Here is a 10,551-nt window from a genome sequence, read left to right on the forward strand (position 1 = left end):
CGGCAGAAGTTGGATACAGTCAAACTTGCTGCTCACTGCTTGCCTAGGGGGCCAAAGGGGCCATGGGCTAAGAGGCAGCCATGCAGCCAGGCAGCCAGGCAGGCAGGCAGGCAGGCCGACATGGAAAGGCAGCACGCGACCACAGCGTCACATGTGCCGCAATCTCGCTGCACGCTCCCCTATGTCACTCTCTGCCCCTCTGAAAAACAGCACTCTGGCATTGGCAAAGAAGCAGCTGCGAAACTGCCAAGAACATTGACTTTGTGCAAAGCGCAAAAGAAGTCTGAGATAAAAACACAAAAATACATGGCAATAAAAACGTATTTCCCACATCGAATACTGCATACCCTTGCGAACTTTAGCCTTGTTACGAATAATGGAAATGAACTGATTGATATTAAAGTATTTCGCAAGACTATAAATGTTAGTACTTTAAATAAATTTCTTAACTTGTTTCTGAAAAAATGTTTGTAAAAATTGGGGATTGCATTTCTAAACTTTGTAGAAATGCATTTCTTTTTTAATCATAAATAATATTCCTAGAAAATAAGAAAGATCGATATATGTGTGGGATTGACGATTTAATGCAGGAACTTCTGAATATTAGAAGTTATTTTTAAAATTTTTTAGAAATTATTTTAAAAATATGGAAAACTTGATTTTTTTATGGTGATTTTAATTTTAGGGTAATTTGCTAAAAATTTTCTTTTATTTGCATTTTTGAAAGAGCTGTATTAAATAATCAACTTAAACATATTGAATTTATTTCGGAATTTTTCTACTATTAAGCGGAGTTCTTAAAACTAGTTGGAAAACAAAATTAACAAGATTCATTCACTACTTTTAAACTTAGAAAGATAAAAATTATACATTGTTTGAAAATGCCATTTAAAAAATCAGAATAACCTCCAGAAAAGGGTATAAGAACAACACTGGTGAAAGAGAAAAGAAGATGATGATGATGACGTTGATGAAATGAGATGGAATGGAAAGCAAGCGACTTGGGGGCTTATGCAACTCGATGCTGTTTACACTTAGAGATGGGCCTAACACCAACAGTGATTAGGGAGAGGAGGGCAGAGGTGGGCAGAGGAGGTGTTGGTATTACAACCGCAGTCTGCATACAGCTGTTTATCGAACCGTTGACAATTGCCAATACTGGATTGCTACACTCGGAAAAATAATTGTCCTACATTTTAGTAAGTCACATAAAAATGACAATCGCCCCATATAATATAAAGTTTTTATATTTCTTAAAAATAATTTCTATATAATAGAAATTAAAATTTATAAAAATTAGAAACGCTTGGCCCAAATCGACAGTCCCAAAAACATATTGATTTTTTCTATTTTTACGAAATATTTTCTATTTCTTGAAAGTAGAAATGCATACCCTCAATTTCTGAAAGAATCCTTTCTGAAATTCAGAAACAAATAATGAAATTTACAGTCTGCATTAGATTCCATATTATGAAGTCTAAAAATACTTTAATTATAATACTTTAATAAGTAATAAAATAAATTATAATATAATTATTATTTTCATCCTGGAAATTATAAATGTTCTTCTTAATTTAAGAAAAATTCCCCCTGAAATTTAGAAACGCATAACCTAGTTTTACTTTTTATTTACTTTCTGCAGAATTGGGGGACAAAATATTAGTGCTAATTTCAAGCGATTTTTTTTGGATGAGTGCATATTTAGTTGTTTATGTTGCTACACACCTTTTTTAAGTTTGACTTTTTAGCAACAGAGGCAAAAGCTTCTGGCAACCCTCGGCGGCTGGGACTGCCCTGCCACAACAGCAGCAGAAACAGCAAAAGAACTGAACACATCACGACACAGAATCCGCATCCACATCCACATCGACATCAACTGGGTCACTGACCTATCAAGTGCAAGACCTATTGAGCAGTGCCCAGAGAGAGAGAGAGAGAGAGAGAGAGAGAGAGAGAGAGAGAGCTGGCAACAGAGAGGGTTGCCTGGTTGCTGGCAAATGTGGCAGCAACTGTTGCCAAGGGGGCAGCGCCACAGAAAAAACTCGTGGAAAACACAAAAAAATACTCGCTCGTGAAACATAAAAACGAAAGCGCTGGCAAACATAAAATTAAAATAAACGAAAAGGGGGCAGGCTGGTTCGGGAAAAGAGGGGCTTGCCAAGGAGGGTGCAGGGGGCAGGGTGCGGAGGCAAGGCAAAATGGCATGTGGAGGCGTATGGGCGCACACTTTAGGTGTCAAAGCGTGCGCAAATGCAAAGGGGCCAAATTTGAAAGTGTGTGAGACTGTGTGTGTGTGCGAGTGTGTGTTTGTGTGTGTGAGTGTGAGTGTGTGTGTGTGTGTGTTGAGAATAAATGTGGCAATTTTATTTACATTTTGAGCAGCGCCTTTTGACTTTCGCAGGTTGGCCAAGCAGATTGGCTGTAGGGGCAGGTCAGCTATTAAAAAGTAGGCCCCTTAATTGGGCTAACTCTTTATTTTCTCTGACTTCATGAAGGGCCCCCTGAAAGAAAGTAAATCGCTTTGGGAAAATACCCAACGCAGGGGAGTTGTACAAGAGAAAATGGGATTGCCTGTAAAATTAGTCGGCATCTTGGGGGAAAACTTCACAGGTACAAAAAAAAAAAATAAAAAATTAAATAAAATTTACAATGGGTGCATTATAATCAAAGATCTGAGAAATATTTAATGATTGTGAGGAGTATTATTTGTAAAATACGTATTTATACATATATATATATTTATTATTATATGTATTTATATATAGAACATTGAGTCCTTATTTAATATATAATAATCATAATAATTATAAATATAATAATAATATAGATACAGGAATAAATTGATTATACCATTGTGAAATTTCCTTGGTTCCGTTTCCATATGGAATATTTCGCAATGATCCGAGAAACTAATACTTTTTAAATTGTAATTATGCCAGAAATAACTGAAAATATGTTTGATTTAAATAGTTTGTTCATAATTATTATCATGTGTTTCGATCGACCATTTTGAAATAACTAACTAATAACTAAACTGAAGTTCAGTCAGCTAAAAATAATAACACCATTACGAATTTTTTATTGCACTTGAATATAGCATCCATTAGTTATTATTCTTATTATTTTATTATATTATTTTCGCAATTGTTTAAATTTCATTAGTAGCGAAGAAAAAGAAAGCACTTTAATCTAACTGAGTGATTAAATAGTCAAATCGGATGCAATAATTATAATGTATGATATTCCCAAAAAACAAAGATCTAAGAATACTTTCTGCATACAAAGATCAATGACTTTCCTTAAACTTAAGCTGTATAAACACATGAAATCCACATGAGGCACAGCCTGCCTTGCCCCCTCCTCACCACCTCTTGCCACATGCCTCAATCGGTGTGTAGCAAATCAGACGTAACATTGAAACAGTAGCCGGACAAGCAGTCAAGTCAAAAGTAACAAAATGTCATGATTTACAATAAGAAATCATATATCTCCCCACAGTTGGTTTTGCTTCTTTTTTTGTTTTTATCTGGTTACAAAAAACAAAAAAAAAAAAACTCAAACACAAACCAGAGTTGAGCTGACAATGAGCGCCTAAAGGGTTTCAAACTGGACTCCCCACCCCTCCTGCCTTGCCTTGCTCTGCCACAAACGCAAACATATTCAACAGATGGATGGACAGTCGGACAGTCGGACAGTCGGACGGACAGACAATCGAATGAAGAAAAAAAACTATGTTACAAAGACAGAGAAAAGAAAACATTAAAATGGAAGAAAAAAACAACAAAACTGACAAACTGACAAACTGAAGAAACTCTGGCAACGAATCGGGGCAACTGCCAAGAACAGAGTTTGAACAGGGAATGGGTGCTGGCAGGGGGGAGCGGAGACGTGCGTTTATTTTGTGTAAGACAGGTAGCGAGTCGCCGCTCGACTTGGCCATTGTCTGCCTGTGTGTCTGTCCAGAGTCCGCTGTCCACTGTCCACAGTCCACAGTCCGGGCACCGAGCTGCTCTGGCACTGAAAAGTGCGCAGTTAAAAAATCAGTCGCCAGCGAGAAACCCACAGACAGAAAAAGATCAACATAATCGATGATGATGTGGTTGTAGTAGTTGTTGCTGCCCCCTTCTTCACTCTTCAACTACACTCGCAGAAAAATCGCCAACAATTTTTGTAAATCGGTCACAGTATGATTCAGAGAGTAAGTTTCTAAAATTTATAATTCACAGTTTGTTGTTAAATTATAAATTATATTCTTGTAATTAATATTAGTATTTTTATACTTCACATGAACACAAACATTTTGCATAGCTTATAAATTCAGATAATTTAATTTGAAAAAAAACTAGGCTATTAAGACCGAAGACAGGTAAGATCGAATATAAAAGTCGATCCAGTAAACTTCAGTACTTGATTTTAGAAAGGATTTTTTCTAAATATTTGGATTTTCATTTCAAAATTTGAAATATTTTCTTAATAACAGAAGTTATTTCTAAAAATAGAAATATGCTGTATAATTTTGGGACTGCCGATTTGGGGCAAGTCTTTCTAATTTTTACAAAAATTCATTTTTTTCCTATAACTAAAAAACTTAATATTTTTAATGACGATTTTCTTATTAGGGCAATTTACTAAAGTTGAGGGTGATTTTTTCTAAGTGTAGCCCTGCCGTAAATGTGTTAAAAAAAAACGCGCAGCGAGATTAAATGAGCATAAAATACAGCGCAGCAAACGTCGAACCGCGTGTAGCAAAAAAGAGTCAAGCCTAAAATACAAAAAAAAAAAATAAAAAAAAACCAAAACGAAATCGAAAAAAAAGTATCTTTAAGATGCCAGACACGAAACACGTCGTCGGCTGGCGTTCATCAGCCGCGACCCTGTTGCTGACTGTCTGACAGACTGCCCACAATTGAGTACAGACCGATTCCCGGTTCCAGACCCAGTCCCAGTCCCGGTCCCAGATCCAGTCCTACTTGAATAGTCCCGGCCTGCCCTCGAGCCTTTCGCCAATAAAATATGCATGCTGAGCTCGGCTTGAGACCAGCGGCAATCGCTGCTTATGGGCCTCAGCTGTGTGGCAGGCATGATGGCATGGTGGCAAGGTGGCAAGGGCTGGGCACAATCAGCAAGGAGAACTTCATAAAGTGAAAATGTGTAGCATATATTTTGATGACACTACGCAGACAGACTTTAAAGTTTCAAATGCCCTGCACCCAGTGTTCACCTGAATAAACTTTTATTAGCAACAGTAAAAACATTAAAGAATTAATACCAGGACGTCAAACTGCAACTGGAATCGTAATCGGAGCAAATCAGAATCTAGATTTCACATTATTTAAGTCCAAATACCGGAACTGTTACTATTTGTCCCGAAAGTCCGAAATTGAACGAAAACATCGTAGCAGAACATCTATACGATACTTAATATTCACAACTTGAAGTCTCTAAGATCCGATTGTACTGAAAGCATACCGTAAAAATAAGGTTCCAGTAAAGTTTAAGAAAATATCGGAATCTGTACCGGAACTCTTATAATTAATTCTTTAATTCTTATACTCTCAGTTTTCAAATTGTAATTAATGAAAATATATATTTTTTGTGACAACATTAATTAATCATTAATTTTTTGCATTTCGAGTTTAATATTATGTGTTATTATATTTATATATATATCATATATATATGATATTTTATGTATTATTTTTTGCTTATTGAATCTTTACTGAATCTTGCAATTCTTCTTAGATCTAGCGACCTGTTGGTTTTTCGGGCAGCGCACACACGGAGAGCTACAGTATCTTTTGTTCCAGAGAAGCAGACAAAAGCTCATCAAAAATTATGCCCCGCAGGCAAATGATGGCATGAAAAATACAACACCAACTAAGCAAGCAACAAGCAACAAACAACGGCAGAAATTATGCGCAATCGAAGCCAGCGAGCAGCTTCTGTGCAGCAGCCCAGAAAAAAAATCAAAAAAAAAAGAAAAAAAAAAGCTACACTGAGAGAAGGCGGACAGGCGAGCACATCCTACAGATGCAGATACAGCTACAGATACAGATACTCCATGTGCTTGGGCTGGCTAACAAATTATGCCTGGACGGCCATAAAACATTTGTGTTTAGCCCAAGAGGCAGAGTTGTCCAGCGTATCCAGCGTATCACGATCGCTTGACCGGGGCGTGGCTGGGGCGAGACTGGGGCACACGCATGGAATAGCGGCAGCAGAGAGCAGGCAACCAGTGAAGGAGCTGGGACCAGGGCCAGGGCCAGGGCCAGGCTAGTTCTCGATCTTGACTGCTGCGGCATCAACGCTTCACAAACTGCGCGCCTCGAAAAACTTTTAATCAAGCGTTCGTGTTCGCCAAGTTTTAGGTTTGTCTTCTCTCACTCGCCTCTTGGTTTTTGTGCTTTTTATAATGATTGCATTTATCATTTATTCTGCGCGTCAACCAAATTATATGCCTGAGCTTGCAAAAGTGTGCGTTGAGGGAGACTGCGAGGGGACTGCAGGGCGATTCTACAGCAAAACCCATATTTAAGTGCTTCGATCGATTCGGGGTGCATTGATTTGTTGGTCCGCTCCTTGGCATTTCCGTGAGCCCAGAGTGAGAATGAAAGTTTGGTGAATTAACTTCTTTTTTTTTAATATGGCAACAGGTTAATTTTATTAACTTTTTTAATTTTTACGCATAATTAAAATAAAAAGTTATAATGAATACTAATTTAAAATTAAATTACTTAAAATTAAAAGGGAGAAATTCAATAAAATTACTTCAGAAAAATTAAAGTAAAATAAACAAACAAAATAAAGGATACAATAAAAATAAATCAGGGGATATTGAACTGTATAATGGAAACCCAGAAAATTCAGTCATACCATAAATTATTAAGGCGGTAGAGATAAAGAGAGAGAGAAAGAGAGAAAGAGTGAGACAGAAAATAAAGAAAATATTTCAAGTGAAATTCTTGGACTTCCCAAGATTTTAAATACCTTACGAAGACTCTCTCTTCGCAAATTCATGGATTGCCCGAAAGTCTTACTCGTAATGCTTCTGATCGCTCGTCCGGTCCTTATGTCAAAATAGGTTAAATTGGGTGGAAATTGAGACTCAGTTAAATGTGTAAATTTGTTGTTGGTCACATGCAGATTGGAGTAGATTGGAGTATCCATATAATGACGAGCTTGGCAATTGGGTCATGTTTTTGTTGTTGAAGTAAAGCGATGAGTTGCCTATTATTGGGATTGGAATCGTTGGAAATTGTTCCAGTTTGTCAATGCAGTCACAATTATTCATAAGATGCATTTCCTCATGCTTCAAACTGCACTGCCATCGGGGTTGCCATCTTATTTATACACTGTAAACACCATTGCTTTGTGACTCAATGCAAAAAAATGATTAGATTTTACTAGAAATTATCTGTTCCTTAAATTTCAATATTGAAAAGCAGTGAACAATGTTTATTTTTGCATAGTTTTATATCTCATACATTGTTATATCTCATACAAAGTCAATATACAAATACTCAGAACTAAAATGAAAAAAAAATAAATAAAAATACAAACCGCGTTTTTGGTTATTTCATGAGTTCATGATTTCATGTACATATGACACTTTTAAGACTCAATTTAAAAGCTTCGCAATAATAATTGTTATATATGTAGTTTAAACCCATTCAAACAATGGAGCTGTAAAAACTATCGCAGCATTTGCTCCAAGTATTTTGATTGATATTTTAATTAACTGAACAGCGATTGGCATGTTTATAATGGTATTATAGGGATAAATTACACAAATTAGGCAGTACACGTTTTTAATGAGTAAACGTCACTTGCCAAAAAAATATATGTATATATTTATATATATATATTTTAATCTTTGGCTCAACGAAAATTACATACCCTTATAGATCGTCGTTAATCAGCTGCCATTTTAATTTATAGTTTTTTTTTTAAATTTTGCTTACATATAACTATTAAACATTTGAATAGTTTGTGATATTCTTGCTTTCGCAACTATATAGTATGGTGGTTCAATGCGGTCCATGAATTACCGAAGCAAAAATACGGATATTAACCAAGTTTTATCAATATAGCTTTAAAACTGATTTGAGTTTTATGCACACAATACAAACAAATTCCGCCATATCGACTGGGATATGATTGTGAAAACGTACATAAACAGATTTTGTATATCATGAAACTTACTCGCATAAACGAGTATATAATTCAAATTCAATGCGATATAATTCAAATTCAATGCGATAAATAAGAGTGCCGACATTTGACTGAACCCATGTATATGTATTTATAAACTATGTAAAATATTTGCGCATATGTGTAGCCTAAAATACTAACAATAATATAAAATATATATAAAAAGAAAGCTAATATAAGAATTCATCAATGTTCACACAGAATACAACAGCCTGCAAATTACACATGATTCTTCCAAGTTGTAGAAATATCCACCCTAAAATTTAGAAATATAAAGTCTAGTTTTTATAAAGTCACAAACATAATACAAATTGACTTACTGAATAATAAGGTGACTAACAAATTCCCGTTTAATACAATTTCAGTCGATTTTTTTCTGAGCCTTGCGAAGGGATAACAAATCAATTTTTTAAATACGACTAGAAAATGAACACAGATTGTGCTCGCTTATCCCTTGGCGCACTTGTAGTCCGTAAGCTATTTTGACCCAGAGATGCAGTGAGTTAGCCAAGCGCAGCATTTGCTCCAGAGCGGCTGACTATGCTTTGATCCCGCCACATGCTGCCGAGAAACCCAGCCCAGCCCGGCTGAGAGGTCAACATTTATTAGAGCGTGATGCGGCTTCAAGTTTCGCTTTCGTTGGCTGGATTTCGCTAGAAACTTAGCAGAGAGGCAATCATCAAGCCGGCCACAGCTGATGGGGAGTTGCAGAAGAAGAGCGAACTGATAACATAAGATACTGCCGCCGTGCCGTTGCCAAACACTGTCCCAGCTGGAAGCCGAGTGGAGGAGCCGCAGCAAGTGGACCGTCTCACACCTCGGCCAGCTTGTCAGCAATTACAGTAATTCCAATTAATACGCAGCAGTTGTCGGCTGCTCCCGCTGCCATCCCTGCCCCCACTCCCCCTCTCCCCCTCGGGCAGACCCGGTTGGCAGGCACTTATATTTTCTAATTTGTGGCGCGTGTTGCATGCCACAAATCTCAACCTCAACGAGGCTTTGCCCGTTCTGTTGTGTCTCAATCTACACTCATAAAAAAAATCGAACAACATTTTAGTAAGATGCAATTCTTTTGGCGCCAATTTAGAAAGTAAACTTCTAAAATCTAATTTGCAGGGAGTTGTATCTGTATGTGAACACTGAAGAATTCTTATATTAGCTTGTTGTTAATTATATTATTATATATATATTATTTATATGAGATTTCAAATAAATTTGAAAAAACTCGACTTTTGAGGCAAATTACAGCTAAACTCTAATATGAAAGCCGAACCAGTAAATTTCAATTCTTCGTTCTAAATATCAGAAATAATTTTTTTTTTTCTAAAAGTTTGGGTTGCATTTCTACTTTTTAGAAATGTTTTTCTCAATAAAAGAAAATATTTTGTAAAACGAATAGAAAAAATCGCCTTTTTTTGTGATTGTCGATTTATTGTTTTTCTTATATTTAGAAAGTATTTCTAAGAAATAGAAAAGTTTTCAATATTTCAGGGCGTTTGTCATCTTAGAACGACGTACTAAAATTGAGAGCCATTTTTTTCTGAGTGTACCTACACACACACAGGCACACACAAATTAGCATGAAAGCATACAAAGTAGCATCTGTGAGATGCAAGGAGGAGCAACAACATGCGACTGACACGGCAGAAAACGCAAAATTATTATATCTAGATGCTTTGCCAGCTGAACTGATAAATCTAAGCAACTGCTACCCGTTCCCCTAAGGCAACCAGTAGCAGGTTGGGTGTAGGCTGAGTTTCGGGGCAACAATTATAAACTGCAAAGAGTGCTGCGGACTCGACTTGGCGCTGAAGTTGGAGCTGGAGCTGGAGCTGAGACTGTAGGAGCTGGAGCTGAGACTGTAGGAGCTGGCACACGGCTGGTAATTGCCCCCGGGGGGAAATCAACGAGAGTTGCAGCAGTCGTGTTTGTTGCAGCAACGGATGTTGCAACAGGCACCGTATATAACTTTTATCACACAATTCTAATAACAACTAGCGCTTTTTCTCTGTAGTATCTCTGGCCAGCAAAGGAAGCCAGCGCAGATACATTTCGATTATTGCAGCAACTGCAACAAACTCAGTTCTTGCCATTTTCCTCTGTTTTGACTCAGTGATAAATTGCAGTTGCAGTATGGATTCAGTCACTCTGGCCGTGGCCCAGCACCATTTGTATCTGTATTTGTATCTGTGTCCATATCCAGGCATCTGCTTGCTGGAGAAACCCCTAAAATTAGTGTTCAAAAATTGTTTTTCCGGGTTTAAAATTCTTATTAATTGAAGTGGTTGCTTGTGGATGCAATTCCTGACTGCGTTGCATTCAGTTGCATTCGATTCATTG

The sequence above is a fragment of the Drosophila grimshawi genome, unplaced genomic scaffold, assembly GCF_018153295.1.
Source record: "Drosophila grimshawi isolate 15287-2541.00 unplaced genomic scaffold, ASM1815329v1 contig_44, whole genome shotgun sequence".
Lineage (NCBI taxonomy): Eukaryota > Metazoa > Arthropoda > Insecta > Diptera > Drosophilidae > Drosophila > Drosophila grimshawi.